The sequence below is a fragment of the Equus quagga genome, chromosome 19, assembly GCF_021613505.1.
Source record: "Equus quagga isolate Etosha38 chromosome 19, UCLA_HA_Equagga_1.0, whole genome shotgun sequence".
NCBI classification, from domain to species: domain Eukaryota; kingdom Metazoa; phylum Chordata; class Mammalia; order Perissodactyla; family Equidae; genus Equus; species Equus quagga.
Genome location: NC_060285.1, coordinates 24,218,834 through 24,237,852, shown reverse-complemented (window position 1 = coordinate 24,237,852; position 19,019 = coordinate 24,218,834). Strand labels below are relative to the sequence as shown.

Sequence of the window (19,019 nt, the reverse complement as noted above, 5' to 3'; positions counted from 1 at the left end):
GTGCTCTTTGCTATGAATCAGGCTTAGGGTCTATGATAGAGATAATTAAAGAACATGAAATATTTGGCCATTTGAGTAAGTGCCCTACTGAGTAGAAAACATATTTTTTTCTTTCTGATTATTTCTCAGATGTCCTCTCAGTCAGGATTGTTGGGTAAGTATTAGGGTGGAATTATGGAAGTCCACAAGTTTGGACCCCTCATTTGCTAGATGAAAATCCTCAGGCGTCTACGCTGACTTAGTGGCTTCACCACTTTCTCACAGATAGAACCAGAAAGCAGGTCTTCTCGTTCCTGACCAGAACCCTTTCCACGGAAAGGGTACAATGCTAAGTTAGGCGTGGAAAGGGTAAGTTAGGCATTGGAGGGTGAAATATGCAACACATTTTAGAATCTCTTTGGCTTGCTGTATTCAAGTGGGGACTCGCAAAAAGTCCTGCCCAAATGGGCTTAAATGAAAAGACAGAACTTAGTGATTCACGCAATCACAAAGTCTGGGGCTTAGCGCGGACCCAGGCCTCTCTTAATTTCTGATCTCCTTCCTGGTGGCTTCCTTGTAGGCTCCGTGCAGTGGCAAAAGGGCTGCCCACAGTGTCAGGATACATCCTCCCACATTCAAATCCGAGGCAAAAGAGAATTTTTTTCTTCCCCAGCAGTTTGAACTAAGACTTATTGGCTCGGTTGGGTTGCATACCCATGTACAAACTTATCATTATGACCCAGGGGAATATGATGCTTTCCATGGACATGGCTGAATCGCATGCCTTCCTTTGGAGCCAAGAATGTCGCCAATTCTAACAGAAGCATTGAGAGTCGAGTAGAAGGTGATTCTCTAGAGGAACATGGGAGTACGAAGGATGAGTGGATGTGGACGGTACAAACAACAAATAATCCTTACAAACAGCATTTTGTGACAGTCTTTTCAGGAGTCAACATCTTCCTTTCCTTTGTTCATTTGTAAATTTCTTTCAGCTTTAGCCCAGCAGAATCATAAATATGCAAAGAATAAAGTCCTGTGGGAGAGAGGATGCTTGAATATGATAATGATCCTTTCATTAAAATGTAAGTTCTTATTATTTTAGGAAAAAAATACATGGTGAAATGTTAAAGCACTAACCTGAGTTGACTACAGATAGGCTAGAGAACTCAGGGTGTGCAGGCAGAGGTCTCCGGAGGAGAGGAATTCTTCAAGCTTGGCTGAGTCTCTCTTCCCTGCAGCTCACCCACGGTGCTCCTCAATGAAGATTGCCTCCGTGTAGTGGGCTTCCTAGCATTGGACTCCTGCAGAATTTCCTTCTCATTACTCTAATACTCCTACAGCATACAGAGAACAAGTCACCACACATGACTGAGAAATTTTCAGTCTCCCTTTTCTTTTGTATCTGGGTTGGACGGTTCAAAGGAGTTTAGATTTAGTTTGACTTCAGAGAAATCCAGTGGGCTTGACAGGAGTCTTCTTAAGCTCCCAATGCCCTCTTTCGTAGTATCTTTCAGATTTCCAAGTCTGCTCCGGTTTGATAAGGTGCACCCTCTGAGTCTTGGTATTTCGATGTCTTCTTTCTACTAATTCTCCTGAGGATGAGAGAAAGGACTTATGTGGGGCAAAAAGCAATGTGATCTGGGATACTCCTTTGGGGAACTGATGGGGTTCTGGAAAATGGACCCCATCCAGTCCTTCAGGATGAAAGTGGCTCCACATGCCTGGGGTCCATGCCACTGTCTGCATGTGGCATCAGCCTCAAATGCAAGGCTGAGAATGATTCATTTAAAATGCCACCTGGAACTATTCAAACAAGTGTCTATCCACGTTGATTAGCTCTCATTTCCACACTTAGAGAGCCCACTGAAATTGGAATGGATACAATGGCGGTATTCAACCCATTCAGATATCGATTAACTAGCAAGTATGTCTATACACTTAAACCACCACACCCTCTTTTGTTAAGTTAACTTGTATGCAGATAACATTCTCCAGCAAAGTTGACCCTCTCTGAGTGGGAGATTGGTTAGAAGCTGAATACCACAGTAGCAACACATGCCCGAAGCATCCCTTTTCCTGTGACATCTCTCATTTGGCCACAGCATGAATGTACACTTTTACTATTCAGCCAAAAATGGGAGATTTGCTTGAAGCCTTTGATTAATGCAAATAATTGCTGCACTAGAGCAGCTCTGATGCTTGTGAGGCCATTAGTGGTGCACAGCTGCCATCCACCAGGAGCAAGCTGCGCATACAAAGATGATTCATGGACCGATTTCGTGGCTTGAGCATACTGAGTGCCCTACAATTTGGTCCGGATAACTCTTAGAGTTGAACAGTGTGTGCATGGGGTGAGGGATACAGGTGGCTGGGAGACAGGGCCAGCAGAAGTGGTAGAGCAGAATGAGTGATAAAGGAAGTGTCCTCAATAACAGTTTCCTCTATTTCTATTTCTTCTATTTATAGTTGATCTTCTTTGACTTAGAGTCTCACAATGTGTGTGGTAAGTAAGGGAGTATTTATCACCTCCGTTTTACCATTAAGGAAAATGGGGATCATGGAAATTAAATGACTAGTTCAGAATCACATGCTGACAATTGGTAGACTCAGCACAAATCAAGACTGAATCAAAGTCCAGTGCTCTTCCTAGTCTATCAAGTATTAGCTTTGCTCTCCGGCTGGATATAAGATGTATGTGAGCTCACCCCTTAAAGATCGTGGATGAAGTGATGGGGCGTGAGAAGTAGGTAAAATGTATCTGAACTCTGTGTGAATATTGAATACTGTGCACCAAAATAAATATCTAATTGACCAAACTTTGAACATTATTGTCTAGGGACTATAGACTTATTTGCATGGGTCATCCTGCACAGTTCTTGGCAAATACCTTTAATAGAAACCTGACTAGTTAGTCCATGGAAAATGCATTCATTTCTGGAGAAGACTCATATTAATGAGGTTTGCAGAGACCAGGAGGCCAAATTCTTAATTTACTCTAAGAAATATAAGATCAAAGAATAGGACAGCCCAGTCTCTTCCTGTGCAAATGCTACATGCAATGCTGTGGTTTTTTGCATTATTTGTTCACAATTCTTCCCACTTTTACCATGATTGACTGAGGACAGAATATACTTACCTGCCCCCATGACTTTGGGCTTGGCCCTGTGACCTGACATGGCCAGTGGAATACAAGGGGAACACTGTACAAAACATCCAGTTTTGAGCTTTAAATGTGCACATGTGATTTGGCTTCACGTGTTCTCCTGCCCTGAGTAATGAGAAGAGCATGCCCAAGAAGCCATGGTCCTCCATCCTGAGTCCTGGAATGAGAGACACCCAGAACAGATCTTAACCCAACCTGAAGACTGAAATAGAGCAACCACAGCCAACCCAAAGATCTATGAGCAAGAAACAAATGTTTGTGGTTGAAAGCTTCATTGCTGGTTGTGGAGCATTAAGCAACAATGACTGGCCAATACTGATGCCAAGTAATAATCAGAATGACACTGCTTGAGCATGGGATGGGATCAGATGGCTCAAGGCCTGAGCCTCATTTATCTCCTCCATGGGGACACATCTGCCACCTGGTCCAGACAGGACGAGTCCTTTCTTCCGATCACCTTCTTTCCTGAGTGGGCATTCTCATTATCAACTTCCTTTTCCTTTGGTGCTATGACTTACTGACTCCTCTTCTGATCAACAGTCTTTTTTCTCAGTGGGGAATACTTTTAAGTGGGTCCACCTATCTCTTTTATGTTTACTGTAAAGTGTTAGTTCCAGAAAGTAACCATATTTCCCTGATTTCAAAGTTGGATAAGGGCCTGCTTCATTTGAGCCTCTGGGCAGCAACAATGTCTACTACAGTTAAGTCTGGACCATTTGGAAGGTGGGAAGAAAGCCCCTGATAAGTTATAATCAGAGCTCAAATTAAACTACAGTTAACACTGAGCAGTTGAGGAGAGGGGCATGGTGCCATTAAGGCAAAGAAGGAGGGGGCCTACTTATCTCCCTGAAACGGGGTGGGAGAAGGTTGGTCATGAGCTGACTAACCCTAATTGCTGACCACTTGCCAGGAAGTGTGGGCGGAGAGAAGGGGAAGCTGAGCTATGTAGGCTCAGAGAGAGGATCAACCGGAGGCCAGGCAGGCAGGCTTCTAGGTCCTCCAACCCCAATTCAACCAAATCTACTTGGATGAATATGGACCATGTCAAGCGTTGTGCTTGAAGCAGGGGGGGGTTCTAGGTAAAGGGAACATTTAATAAAGCCATATCCTCTTGGGATTAAGACTGCAAGTTCCGGACCCAGGTGACCTGGGTTTATACCCTGGCCCTGTAAGTTATGTCACATGAGCAGACCACACCTTACCTCGGCTGTTACATGAAGATAGTAATAGTGTCCACATCTGCGGGTTGTTTTTGGAATTAAATGAGTTAATAAGCATAATATGCATAAACAAGTTCTTAGGATACTACCTAGAACACAGAAGTGGTCAATAAATATGACTTGTTATTTATCAGATACACAGCAGCATCAGCTCTGTTACGATACTAGATGTAAGACAGTTTTCATGTTTAAGGAACTTAGAGTCTAATCAAAAAGACTATTCATCTATAAAAATCCAAATAGTATGGATGATATATATCAGAAAGGGAAGTTATAAATATTGGTGTATATTTTACATGTTAGCATAGGGTGAGATTTTCCTCTGCTTGAAAAATAGGAACCATCATTATGAGACTGACTGAATCAATTGTAGTACTATCACACAATGGAGTACTATGTAGCTGCAAAAAAGAATGGGAAAGAACTCTACATTCTTACTGTGCTGGTCTCCAGGGTATACTATAGAGTGAAAAACAACATAGTCCAGATTTGAGTATATAGCAGTATGCTACCTTTGGTAAGAAAGGAGATTAGATAAAAATGTATGTGGCTATTTGCTTAGTTATAAGATAAGAAACACTGGAAGGATAAGTCAGTTTTAATAAAAATGGCTACCCTTACGGATTGGGGCGATGAAAACCAGAGTCCTTTGAGTATAATTTTTTAATATAGTTTTGAGTTTTGATTATATGGATATTTTAATTTTCAAAAGACACAATTAATTCAAAGGATTAAAAAAAGACAAGCCCCGAAATGGAAACAAATGGAAAGAAATCAATCTGGTTCTATATCAGAATGATGACATCATTCAGAAAAAGACTTATGCCAAGTGACTTTTGAGCACGGTGCTCTAACTGTTCATTAGTGGGACATATTATTAAAAACAGCCACAGAGAAATTTAAACTTTATTCAGTGACTTTGTTAGTAGTAACATTGGTGTTATAGATTTGAAATCATTTTATGTATATTGCTGAATAAAAAAATAAAAATGTTAATGCTATTAGAAACCAAGGTGTTCAAACATAAATAGAAAATCAAATACATTAAGAAAAATCCTGTAATTTAAATTTGAAGTGAAAAATATCAAAAGAAATTTGTGATTTCTAAATCTCTAAAGGGTTTGGAAACAATAATACCCCAGCAGCAATGAGCACGTCTAATGCTGGATCTAGTTTTCTAAATACCATTCCCCACTCAAAGGGAGAGAAAGGGCTAATTCCAAATTTGGAAGGGGACAATACGAACATGGGGTACCTAGAACTCGAAGACAAACACTCAGAGATTAACAGGGGCATGTCAGAGGACTCAGGAGCCCACCTGAGGGGGCTTCCGGTGCCCCTAATTTGTGGCAATTTGAGCATCAAAAGAATAATCATTGTGTTAAATTTAAAACATTGACTAAATAAAAACCATGAATTCATACCAAGAGAGTCATTTGACAATATTGGGAGTGGTTATTACATCAACTCTTTATTCTAAGTGTAGTGATTAAAAATAAAACAAAGCAGAACAATAAAAATAAAGGATTTACTGTATCCTTTTTAAGAAGAACTATGGTTCATCTCTGGTTGTTGAGGAAAAGTTCTTCTTAAAAAAAAAAAACCCTCTCAGCTAGATGTAGAAGAATGATGGGATCAGAAAATCCCCATTCTGCAGCCTCCAGTGAAACTCTTCATTTAGACAAGAGGAGATGAGAAAACCATTAGGTGAGAGGTTGTTGAGTTATGGGATATTCACATGATGCCAAAGAATCAACCCCCAGGTTAATTGCTAGTTGTCAAGGGAGAACATACCTTAATCATCAGGAGATGTGGCAAGGATGACAAACATAGTATCATTAATACTGGGACAACCTAACTTTACGTGTCTCCACAGTGATGGAATCTGAAGATCCAGCATCTCTTATAAGTATTCTTGCCCCAAATATTTAACCAGAACCTAATCAATATTTAGACCTAACTTCCAGTTTACAGTAAGTGAAGGGAATGGAGAAACAAGTTAAACAATGCTGAGGAAGCAATAGGTCAAATCTAGAATGTGAACAACCTATCAAAGAGATGGTCAGGTCTCTTCAAAAAGTCAGTGTCATGAGAAAAATGTAAAGGTGGGGGAACTGTTCTAGAATAAAGGACTAAAGGGACAGAACAAATGCACTGCGGCAACCTTGGTTATATCCTTGTTTAAAAAACAGCTTTAAAAGATATTTTGCGCATGATAGGGAAAGTAAATGTGCACTGGATGATAAATGACATTATGGAATTATTGCTAATTTTCGTAGGTAAGATGGCAGAATTATGTTTCTGTAGGAGAATGTCTTCAGTTTTAGGAGCTGCATACTGAAGTATTTACAGGTAAAGTGTTCTGTCATCTGCAATTTACTTTCAAATGATTGAGAAAGAAAGAAACTATGTGTATAGACACATGTATTTATAAATAAAGCAAATCTGTAAGAAAATAAATAACTATTGAATCTAGGTGGTAGTTAAATTGAAATTCATTAGACTTAATTATTCGGTATGTTTGAAATTCTCCATATTACAAAGTTGGAAAAAATAGAGACTCTTTTCATTAGCTGTTTTTAGTGATTTTAATGATTTTGAAATATCTATATTATTGACAAGCACTTTAGTTAGATTTTAGTCAAGCATAAACTACATTAATGCCACCACTGATAGTGCAGTTTTCTCTATTATAGAATTTATTTCTTTGCTATTAATAGTAATTTCCAGGCAAGATGAGCTGTGAGAGGATCTGTCCTTTATTAACACTGGTTTGTGTTTTGTTTTTCTGTGACTGTCATGTTGGAATTCAAAAGAAAACCCAACTAGCCCTCATGTCACCCCTGATCAAGTTTAAGAGAATGTCATATGTCTTGTCTCAGAACTGTTTGAATAAGAGTCGAATTCCATGTAAAAAAAAAAAGCTTGTTTGCAAAACTCATACATCGGAGCTATTATGCACCCTTTTGGGATTTGAGGAAATTTACCGACTTTTTTTTTAATGGGTTTAGAACTCAAGTGATTTGGTTTAGAGATCGAATGAGATGAAAAAAAAAAACTTTGAAAATTCATCTAGAAATAAGGCAGATCAACTTAATTTCATACGGTCTCAGGGGCCTTGACACTGAGATTCTGCCCTGGCAAACATCTGTGAGCACCGTGCATTAATTAGGACAGAAGAGACGGAATGGAGGACACGGGGTTTCTCGATCTCTTTGATCCCGTTAGTGATTTCTTGTGTACGGTCTGCATCTGTGTGCGCGCGCACATGCACCTGTGTGTGTATCCATACGCGTTCCCTTCTAAATGATTCTCCTCACCCTCCACCCCCGCCCCATGCAGCAGAACTTTCTTCTGTGTGTCTCTCTCTCTGGCACTTGCCTTCATACAGCTGGACTCCCGCTGTCAGTCATTAAATGCTCAAGCATTCTAGAGAGTCTGGGCTCCCGTCTTGGCATGACTTTCCTGTCACTCAGCTTAGCTGGGGGCTGGACTTCCTGGAGAAAATTGAATCTGCTGATGATCCAGAAGGGCATGGTTAGTCCTGTTATTGCTGCCTTGCTGTTTGGATTCCCCGGTGAGGGAAAAACGATTGAGAGGTGGGACCTCAAGGGCAGGTAAGCAGGAGTTTTCAAGTGAGACCTAACTACCTACAGAAAGAGGCGCCATGGGGAGGAATCAAGTGGCAATTTTCCTGAAAACAAACAAACAGAAACCAAACCAAAACAAACGAAAAAAAGACCAGGTTGTTAATATTATTTTATTGAATCGGAAATGTTGATTTGCTTATATTTGCAAAAAAGAAACACTAGAATGATAAACCAGAAACGCCTGTCCTTCATTTAATGATTTTAATTTGTTTCTGAACACCTTGCCACTAAGTGAAAAGCCATTAAATAAAAACATTTTTTCCATTAATTTTAATTGGGAAAAGTTGTGATGTATTCCACCCCACACAAAACACCCAAACAATATTCAAAGGCAGAAAAATATGTTCGACTGAGCAACAGAAACAAATTTCTATAACTAATAAACAACAAATGAAAGTAAATAAACATCGTTTATTTAAAACCTGTAACGTAGTGAAGGTTTATTGTAATGAAGTTACTCATCAAGGAAGAGAGAAGATAGATGGAGGGGTGCCAGGGAGTCATTCTTTGGAAGGTAATGGAAGTCAGGTGATCAGCTTCCAGGCAGGCAGCTTTCTGGAGCTGTGGTCGTCATGTTCTCAAACAGCATGTAAAAATAGAGCTATAACACATATGAAGCTTTAGGGCAAAATCAAGCTAAACGTGATAGAACTTCAAAACACATAGATAGAATGCACATGCAGACCACAGTGGAAAGTCATAGAAAAATGCCACCTGTTTATCCCTCTTGCTTGGTGTATGAATGCAAAGAAAAATGGGCTTTATCGAAATATAGAATATGATATAAACTCATTCCATATGATGCTTTCTAGAAACTGCTGTGTTGAGTAAATTAGTGGGCATATCTTTGCCTGGAATCATAGTGTCAAAGTAGCCTTTCTTATAGCATATTTATTTTGTGTCTTGGATGAAAATGTTGATACATCAGAAAAAAATGAGCTGTACAAAAGTAGGATGGTTTTTCATGTGCCTTCAGGACGAAACTCCTTAACTCGGTGGTTATTATGTGAATGTATATACGTGTATGTATATCACCCTTGTGAATCTGTTTCTTGGAATTTGTTCAACTTATTCTTAGTTGACTCAGAGGATGGTGGTAGCACTTATTAGTTCTCTCATAAGACTGAAGCAATATTCTTAGAAATATCTCTACTTAGAAGTTTCTCTCATCATGTGGACCAAGTTTCCTTTAGCGCCTGTCAACACGAGTGAAACCCCCAGAGCCATATTCCAGAGTCCCATGACTGAACTGTTGAGTTCCCAGGGCAGAAACTAGGTCGTAATCCTCTGGGCATTGTCACTGGCTACCTGAGTACCTGGTGCATGGCAGAGCTGCTCCTCACCGTGCCCCCTAAGCTTGTTGAATGAATGACTGAGGGTAGCCCAGGGCTCTTTGCACCTGATACTCATGGGCTTTGCCGTCTCAACTGCTTTCACTGCCCTTCACCACTTGGACCTCCTGTCTGGTACTCCGGTGGCTTTGCTACTTTCTGCAACTCAGAGCTGGCTACTGGGAGCCAGAGTGGCTTCGTTTGGCATTTCGTCTACATAGAGAAGACCCTGGAGGAAAACAAAGACTGGTACTTCATAGTCTGTTTTCCAGACACGAACATCTAACAGTCAACTGTTAGATCCAGGCAAATTTCCATCAGACATTTCAAACTCAGTATGTCAAAACCTGAATCCATCATCTTCTCCCTTTCTCTCTTTCCTGCTGTACCATGTTCCCTATCAGGGCAAATACAGTCACCATCCACCTGGTTGCCTCAGCAGAAACCTGGCAGTCATTCTTCCTGAATGCTTCCCAGCTTCTTAATCTCCATAGTAATTCAATTTCTGTTGATTCTGCATCCCAAGCATCTCTGGTACCCATTTTACTTTTCTACCCCCTACTGCTATTGCCCTTGTTTAGAGCTTCTTCACAAACACAGTGGCCTCCTGTTTGCAATCCTATGGGATTGGTCTCCCTGTAGTCTCCTTTACTCCATCTTTCATCAGTTCGTTCATCCATTCAATAAATATTCACTGAGGATCTAGTATGTGCAGGAACTGTTCTGGGCACCAGGGTCTTAGGAGTTAACAAAACAAACAAAAATTCCTGCTCTCATGGATCTTACCCTCTAACGGGAGGAGAGAAACAATAAAATACATAGGTACGTTATATAGTATATTAGAAAGTGATGTGTCAATAAGATAAACAAAGCAAGGAAGGGTGTGTATGAGAGTTGGGGAGAGGGAGGTGAAATTTCAGATGGGATGGTTAGGGATGGTTTTTCTGCAAATGTGGTATTTGGGCAGGGTCTTGAGAGAACCAAGTTGTGAACCATGCAGTTGTCTTGGGGACACGTGCAATTGAGAGGGAAGAGTAGGTACAAAGCCCCTGAGGTAGACCTATGCCTGGTATTTTCCAGTTGTTGGAGGAGAATAGAGAAGACAAGAAGGAAAAGCAGTAGCAGAAGAAGCAAGAGAGCTAATGGGAGTGAGATCGTGTCGAATCTCCTCGGTCATAGCAAGGACCTGGACTTTTCACTTCTCTGGGATGAGAAGCCTTTGGAGATTTTGAGCAGATGTCATGACCTGAGTTACATTTTAACAGGATGAGTCTGGCTGCTGTGTTGAGACTGGGCTGTAGGAAGATAAAGACAGAAGAGGGAAACTCTTAGGAGCCTGTTACAATACTCTGGATGCCAGAATGATCTTACTAACATACATATCTAACCGTGTCATCCTCTGACTCAGAATTCTCCAATAATTTCCCAACATGGATAAGATAAAATTGAAACTCCTTTGAGCAGCTTCTGAGGTTCGTCATGATTTGGTGCCTTGCATCATTTTGATCTCATCTCTTGCTAGTCTTGATATGCCTTACCACACCCCACCGCCCCATTCTTTTGTCTGACTGGCAGCCTGGTACATACCTATGAAGTCTTCAAGTCACAATTCAGATACTACTTCCCTTGAATTCACCCATGTTACTATCCCACGTTCAATTCGAGCACTTGTTTCTTTAAATATTAATGTTTTTGGCTGTTTCCCCACTAGAATGTGTGCTTTCTAAGGTTAAGGACTCTGCTTTCATTGTTACATAGAAATGACCCCAAAAAAGTTTAAATTAATGACTTTTAACCACAGAGTATTGTTGGCTTTTTCTCTTTGTATGGTTCGGGAGAGGGGAGGTAGAGGATGGTGGAAGAGAAGTAGTGGATTTTGAGATCATGTGAGTTACTAGATTTTTTTCCCGTTAGTATTATAAAACTCAAGAGACCCCTGAAATCCTTGTCTGGGTGGGGTCGGGGTGGGGAGATTTACGAATACTGTCTCTATCTGCTGATCTCACCTCCCCCTTTCCTTTTTAAAAAATCTCACCTCTTTCTATTATTCCTTGTAATCATCCCATGTCAGAGTTCTCCTGCTAACACTCTGAGAGAAAAAGGAAAATTAAGAAGAAGAAAAAAGACTTTTCGCTAGCTGCTACTTTACAATGCCCTGCAGTGACTTAGTTATGTATCTTGTTTTGGTGAGGGAGAGGATTCTCCCAGGCCTGTAGGCTAGCACTTAACTTCATGGTTGGGTTAAATGTCTGTTGTACTCAAATCTCAAAGAATGTTATTTTATACTTAAGAAATACATTTCTTCAAAATCTTGCAAGCCATTTTCCCTAAATATCAGCTTCTAAGATGTGTCCTCCCAGTTGTTTCTGCATGTTTCTTTTCTTGTTGCAAACCTCTTGGTTGAAATTGGAATTCACAGCATCTCCCCACACTTTCTTCGGTAACATTCATTAAGATCCTCTTTTGTCTCATCGTGTAGATCATTAATGAAGCTGTTAACTAATGCTAGAGCTTCATTAACTCCTGGGGCAGGGCTACCAGACACCTCCGTAACGCGAGACATCGCCTTTATCCTTGGCTTCTGTGTCACCAACCCTCAGCTTTTAGCCAGTATGGAATGCTGGAGTCCAAATCCAATCCAATTTGAATTCATTTTGCAAGTAAGACTTTATTAGATACTGTGTTAAGCGCTTTGCCAAAATTGGGTTATGTTACATCTTCATTTTCTCTCTCTCTTTTATTAATCATGCAATTCCCACTCCCTTTAAAAAAAGAAAAAAAAGCAATTAGGTTTGCCCAGCTTGATTCAATCTGAAAATCCAGGCCGCTTATTGCCCCTGGTTCCATTATCATCTAAGTGCTTACAGATACTGTCAGGCTCCCTCGTCCTGCTTCTCTATGAAATCAGCCCCACATCATCTTCTATCAAAACCTCACACCTCCTAGGCCTCAGTTGTTTTAGACTGAAAGTTCCACCTGATTAATGATGCTTGGATCTGGAAGTCTCCCCAGATGCCCCGAATTGTGTGGTTTTCAAAGTGCTTTTCACGAACTCCTGTTTCCACAAAGATGCCTTAGGGACCACAGGGGAGTGATAAGGTGGAAGGAAGCCCAGAGGAGGGGGTTCCTCATCCCTGCCTGAATCAGAGCGATACAGTTTTCATCTGTCTTATGTGTTAGTGTTCCATGCAGGGCTACCTCTAGTCCATACGGAGCCTTCGTGCAAGTTAGAAAAAGTCACCCTTCCCCTGGGTGGACACAGACCTGCAACTGGGCAGCTATGGTTTTGCACAACATTTCATTTCCAAAAAGGGGCTCTGCTGCTAAAAATTAGTTTGGAGAACCTTTAGCCTAGGCCAGCCTGCTGTGTAACTCAAGATAAAACCAAATCAACAAGACTGACTTTTCCCTGTTCGACAGCAAGGCGGTGTATTCAGCTCCTTTCATCTTAAGTAGGTACATGTTTGTGTTACTTTCAGTGGCTAGGCACTCCTGCTTTGACCACACATTCACACTCACAGATAAATGAACTCATTCAATACATACTCATTAAGCACTCACAAACTCCGTGCGCTCACGAAGCTCGTGTCCTAGAGGAAGAAGATAAGTGATAAATAAAATCATACATACATAAAATCCAGATAGTGAAACGAGCTACAAAGAAAACTAAAGCAGGATATAGCGACAGAGAATAAAGGAAGGGGACTACTATTTCAGGTATTCCATAAAATAATAATCTCTGAGAGTGGAGAATTTGTCTTCTTTTTTTTGTTTGATTTTTTGTTTTGTTTTTTGAGGAAGGTCATCCCTGAGCTAACTACTGCCAATCCTCCTCTTTTGGCTGAGGAAGACTGGCCCTGAGCTAACATCCGTGCCCATCTTCCTCTACTTTATCCGTGGGACGACTACCACAGCATGGCTTGCCAAGCAGTGCCATGTCTGCACCCGGGATCTGAGCTGGCAAACCCCGGGCTGCTGAGAAACAGAACGTGTGAACTTAATCACTGTGCCACCAGGCCAGCCCCATGGAATCTGTCTTCTTATTTTGCAGTTTTCTATGTTACAAAGTTAAAAAAAAAAAATAGAAACAAATATAATCCCCTTCTCCACTTAGTATTCAGAATATTCCAATAATGTCAATAATAAAATATATGTATCACACATATACTTTTTTATTCATTCAGTAAATATTACTGAACAGACACTGAAAAGAACACATGTAAGCAAATAAGATGTGTAGTAAAAACATATGTCCTGCCCTCAAGGAGCTTAAAGTTTAGTGAGAGACAGAAGATACACGTAACCAACTATAATATATTTCATAATGAAATAATTGTTCAAAGGTCTTTCAGGGAACAATGATTAATTGTAACTGGTGAGAAAACCTGAGAAGGGGGAAGGTTTTATGCCACAATATTCAACAAACATTTGTGTGTTTTTATTCTGTAAGTGAAGATGGCTCTTACGAGCAAAGCATCAAAGATGAGAATGATTTCAGTAGGAGGCCAAGGTAGAGAAGGAATGAGTAGAGACAAGAAAGCTAGTCTGGAAAACAGAGAAGCCTGATGAGGCAGAAAAGTGCAGTGTCGGGCACGAGACCTTGGAGATGCTAAATATCACACTAAGGAGTCGTGGATTGATTCCATAGGTGACAGAGAAAAATGGAAGAATCTGATGAGATGGACGAATCACTCTAAAGGAGATTTGCAATGAATTTGTGACAAATATGTTGTATTTGTCAATATAGTGATTAATATATTGAATATATAATACAAATAAATTGTATTAGGGTTCTCCAGAGACATAGACTAATAGGATATGTATGTGTGTGTGCATATATATATATTTAAATCTATTTATATTATTTATAATATTTATAAATATTAAATATATTTATATTAAATATAAATGTATATTATATATTACATATATACATATATAAATATATTATATATAGAGAGAGGGAGATTTATTTTGAGGAGTTGGCTCATGCAATTGTGGAGGCTGGCAAATCCAAATTTTGCAGAGCAGAGTGGCAGGCTAGAGATAGTCAGCTGGCAGAATTCTCTCTTCCTTGGTAGGTCAATCTTTTTCTCTTAAGGTCTTCAACTCATTGGACGAGGTCCACCCACATTAAATGTTAATCTCAGCTTAAAAGTACCTTCCCAGCAACATCTGGATAAGTGTTTGACCAAATATCTGGGGACCATAGCCCAGCCAAGTTGACATATACAATTACCGTCACAGACATCTTCCTACCGTTTTGTCTGTAGTACTCAGTAAAGGATTCTACCACCACCCTCAGCAGCAGCAGGTTTGTGGACAGTGTAAGTTGCAGCCTCCTGTGGCCAAGTGCTGGGAAGGGAAGAGGGCTATGATGTATTTCAAGAGAAGGCACAGAGCTGCATGGAGCTCGGCATCTCCCAAACACTAAGTTGCTTAGGAAGCACCTGGAGATCTTGTTCAAATGAAGATTCTGACTGGCAGATCTGGAGTGAGGCCTGAAATTGGCATTTCTAACAAGGGATGCTGATGCCACTGGTCCATGGTCCATACTTCGGGCAGCAAGGCAGTAGAATTTCGGAAGCTTTAATTTTGGCAAGATGGATGTGAGGTGGCCTGGGTGTCCGTAGAGGAAGAAAGGGCCTCAAAGATCTGTTTTGAGAGGTAGCAAAGATTGCCTCTAGTGTCTGTTTGAAGGCAACGGTTGTCAGACTTTTGTGCCTCACAACCCCCTGCAGAGCTTATAAAACACAGAGGCTCCACTTTAGGAGGTTGTGACCAAGCGTGTTGAGTTTAAGGCCAGAACTCCACGTTAACGATAATAATCCCAAGAGACATTGACGACGATCTGGGACTACTCTTTGAGAAATGCCGGTTTAAAGTTTTAAGTCTCAGGAAAAACCACAAATATATTTTCTGGGAAGTCTTTGAGACACTTGCAACCACATTTGCTGAAAAAAGAAAAACTAGAAGCGTGGAAAATAAATTTTGGCTAATTTAGAGTTTTACTGAGGATGCATACATAGCCCTGGGGAATGGTGAGTCTACAGCTATATGGAAAAATTCCTAACCAGACTAGACATTGATTCCTCTCTTTCTCTAGGGCTTCCCCAGGGCAAGGACCAGGCGTAGCCCCTAAGACCTGTGCATAGATACAGAAAGTCTCTAGTTGTACTGGTTGTAGTATTTAGGATTAGGTCTAGCTGTCATATCAAAAATGCCTGAAATAAGTGACTTTACTGAGATTTATTTATTTTTCTCATATAAAAGAAGTCTGGCAGTAAGTTGTAGTCTGGTGTGGCTGGTGCGGTCACTCTAGAAAACTCCCAGGGGCACAGATTCCTTCTATCCTTAGCATATTTCCTCATGGTCCAAGATGGCTGCTAGAGAACCAGCCATCGCTTCCACATTTTAAGCAGCAAGAGAGAGGAAGGATTAAAGGAGGACATATATTTTTTCTTTTAAGAATACTTTCCAGAGGCCCCAGATAGTATTTTCTTTTACATTTTAATGACCATACTTACTCAAATGGCCAGTTTAGCTGGAGAATGGGAAATATCCCCTCAACTCCACTCCATATCAGTATTCCCTGCTAAAACTCAAGTATTCTTTTACAAAGGAAAAGGCGAGAGTGAACACTGGGAAGCAGCTAGAAGTCTCTGCTAAAGGAGTTGCCAGGAGTTAATCAGTCCGCAGAGATACCAGGCTGGTAGGTAGGAGAAGAAAAGGAGACCCTTAATGGAATGACCTAGAATGGAACCATATACACGAGCAGGGTTTCTGCAGGTAATTTTGCAATCATTACAGCCTTCAGTCATTTATTCAAAAAACGCTGATGTTCGGTGATACAAACGTGAATAAAGTACAGTCCCTGTTATTCAGGAATTTAATTTCTAGTGAGAGTTACCTATGCATTTACAGGCTATTACAATGTGTCAATTGCAACGTTAGTGCTAAACATAGGTGCTGAGGAGGCACATAGGAGTGACAGCCACCCCAGTCCTGGGAATCAAGGACGATGTCCTAGGCGAGGCGAGGGGTACACTGAGAGCTCAGGGGTGAGGAGGAATTAGTGTAAGTGTGTACATGTGTGCATGTGTGTCCACATCTACGCCTGTCTGTGTCCATATGTGCACATACTTGGGGGAGTGTCCCAGATGCAGAGAAGTCCCTTGCACTAAACAGGGAAAGATGTTAAAAGGACCCAGTATGGCAAGCTGCAAAGACAGCTGGCTAGATCCCGCGCTGCAATATACATGTGCATCCAGACCAAATGGTGAGCCAGTGAGTGTGTGCACTCCCACGTGCCAGCACGCTCCCAAACGTGCTTTCATAGAAAGGGGAGGTTTAGTTGGGAATAAGGTTGAGAGAAGCAGTTATCTGTAAGACCATGTAGGTAATCAGATTTTCAACATTCTCAACACAAAATAAAATATGGAGGTAATAAAAGACTTTTTCCCCACACATAGTACAATATTGTACATAGTACAACATTGTACATAGTACAATGACTATGACTGTGCCATACAATAAAGGGTTGGAGGCAGGGAGGTGGGCAAAATCCACATCAGCAACCTTGTACATTTTACATGTATGTGTGTGAAAAGCCTGCAATAATTCTCCCGGGGTAGTTTACCAAAAAATAGAATTTTACATTAAAAGACATGGTGGAAAAAGCCATTGAAACCAAGGTTCAATTTTTTCTTTTTTTAAGATACCAAATTTGAAAAGTCAAAAATTTGGTGAAATGCTTTAATCACTGAGGTCTCTCTGGTCCACTGCAGTGGGTCCATTGCAAATCCTGAAAACCCAGGATGGAACTTTAGCATACTGATAAAACTTATCCACAACCCCAAAGATGCTGTCATAATTAAGAAGTTTTTGTTTCTCCTAATGGAGTTTGATGGTTTTAGTTTATCAGCAACCTTTGAATTGAATTAACAACACGAAACTAATTAATCCTGGTATACCCTAGCAATCCACTTAGAAGCGGCAGGCGAAATTCAATGAAGTCCCCTTGCCTTTTATGAAGCGTGCACACTTGAGAAGCTTTGGTTTACAGCTGAGAATTAGGTAACAAAAAGAAAGAGCTTGTCATGTTTTTCAGACCCAACTTTTGAAATTAGACAATGGGTTTTAGAATTCTCCCCTGATTTGGAAAGTTGGAATCTCAAAGGACAGAACAAAAACCCTCCGGGAGCAACTCAGCCCTTTCCTCTCTCGCCTTTCCTTACATCAGAAGGGAAAGATGGTGGTATGTGGCTCTGCCTGGCTGGCTCTGGTTTGTCACCAGAACCTTATAGTTCGGGCTGTCTCTTGAATGCTTTTTGCAAACTCTTCTTTCCCTGGCTTCTGGCATGCTCTGTGCTGTCAGTCTTATAGATTAAAGCCCTTGGTGGATTTCAAGACCTTCTTGCCCTGTATTGTCACAAATCTACTTAAAATGGATTTTCTCTCTCTGCCAGACCTGTATTTCTCAGTTGGTCGAGCAGATGCAAAGCAGGTGGTACTGAGATTTCAAATAGAAGCTGTTTCTAGTTACTGGTGGATAAATGGTAGCTTTATAACTTCTTTTGCTTTCTTGTCTCTTTACATTTTTATTTACCTAAAAAAACTCTTTATACTTGTTGGTATATACAGTTAATTCAAATAAGTAGCATTTGTTGCTTTTAATAAAAGAGTATTTAGCAGGGGTAACAATTTGAGGCTTTGAATAGCTGAGACACAATGTGAGAACGATGTGATAATACACTGCAAGAGAGAAAATGTGTTGTGTGTACTGCTAGTTGCTGCTCCCATATTTATTTTCCTTTTCCTCTTCCCAACAGCCCTTGGCATTGGAAAAACTTCGTGGTCTCTGGTGAATTTGACTTCAATCATCTGCCTTCAGGTTGGAAACCCAGGCCTTAGGAAGAGCCAATCAGAACATTTCTTTCCCTGGATATGTTGACTGGGTCCGGAGCAAACAATGATCTAAGATGGTCCTATCAGAGCGAATCTCAAGACTTTTGTTCAGAGGGCTGGGATAAGGGCATTCTTTATCTCTCTTTTTTCAAGATGAAATATGCAAGGTGAAGTATGCAGATAGCAGGCCCAGAAATTCAGCAGCCGTTTTTGCACAAAGAGGGTGGCTTTGTCTGAGGACAAAGCTGACACATGGAAGAGTCCAGAGGCCAGAGACTGCAGAGGAATTTGCAGAGATTTTCAGAGGACATGCTGAACCTCTTGGTCAAACTGTACCCATAGCAGAACTATCACTGGCCTTTTCAGTTTGGTGAAAAAATACATTTTTTAAATACTTAAGCCAGTGAGGGTCAGATTTTATGTTACTTAAAATGGAAAACATTCTAACTATATGAGTCAGCTTCTGCTGAATAACAAAACACCCCCAAATTCAGTGACTTATTAAAAATAAATTTTAAATTTATTAATATAGCATAACTGCCTGTGGGTTGGTTGGGGTCTGCTCATCCAGACTCATCATCCCTGGGCTGCTCTTCGGATATCTTCTGGGCTTGATCAGGTCAGCTGGTGTGTTCATTTTTCTGAGGAAAAACTGGGGCTGTGCTTGATTCTAGCCTGGGTTGAGTCATCTTACCTGGGCAGCTTTGTTCCATGTGTCCCTCATTCCCTTGGCACCAGAGGGCTAGCATAGACATGATTTTTTCGTATT

At 40.7% G+C, this 19,019-nt stretch overlaps 1 pseudogene; it reads left to right on the top strand.

The window, feature by feature from the left end:
- Positions 1-759: 759 nt before the first annotated feature.
- The window catches only part of LOC124230558 (riboflavin kinase-like), a 34,015-nt pseudogene continuing 15,755 nt past the window's right edge, over positions 760-19,019 (top strand).